The sequence below is a fragment of the Parus major genome, chromosome 18, assembly GCF_001522545.3.
Source record: "Parus major isolate Abel chromosome 18, Parus_major1.1, whole genome shotgun sequence".
Classification (NCBI taxonomy): Eukaryota; Metazoa; Chordata; class Aves; order Passeriformes; family Paridae; genus Parus; species Parus major.
In genome coordinates this window covers 2495066-2495955 of record NC_031786.1, presented here as the reverse complement: position 1 = coordinate 2495955, position 890 = coordinate 2495066, and positions in this window count along the sequence as shown.

The window sequence follows — 890 nt, the reverse complement described above, 5'->3', positions numbered from 1 at the left end:
CAGGAGCATCCCCCCCGAGCCTGTCCCCTGTGTGGGAATGGGAAACCCCCACCCCTGCACTGCTGGGACCCCTGTGCCCATCCCCTGCCACCCTCAGCCCCAGCCATAACCTCACAAACAGCCTTTGCTCTTCATTGCAGAACTTGGGTCTCTGTCTTGTTTTGCAACACGTGAAAAATAAAAATAAAACCAAAAAACGCATCACAGCAAAAGGCAGAAACCCAGAAGGGCTTAAAACCCCCAATTGTGGCAACTTCCCATAGCCCAAGGCCACCCTGGTGGGGACTGGGGTGCATCAGTGGGGCACAGAGGTGGAGAGGAGGTGCCAGCCCTGCAGCTGGCTGAGGCAGGAGCACAGGGTGATGCTCAGGACACAGGATGATGTTCAGGAGCACAGGATGATGTTCAGGAGCACAGGATGATGTTCAGGAGCACGGGGTGATGCTCAGGAGCACAGGATGATGCTCAGGAGCACGGGGTGATGTTCAGGAGCACGGGGTGATGTTCAGGAGCACAGGATGATGCTCAGGAGCACAGGGTGATGTTCAGGAGCACAGGGTGATGCTCAGGAGCACGGGGTGATGCTCAGGAGCACAGGGTGATGCTCAGGAGCACAGGATGATGTTCAGGAGCACAGGGTGATGCTCAGGAGCATGGGGTGATGTTCAGGAGCACGGGGTGATGCTCAGGAGCACAGGGTGATGTTCAGGAGCACGGGGTGATGTTCAGGAGCACGGGGTGATGTTCAGGAGCACAGGATGATGTTCAGGAGCACAGGATGATGCTCAGGAGCACGGGGTGATGTTCAGGAGCACAGGGTGATGCTCAGGACACAGGATGATGCTCAGGAGCACGGGGTGATGCTCAGGAGCACGGGGTGATGCTCAGGA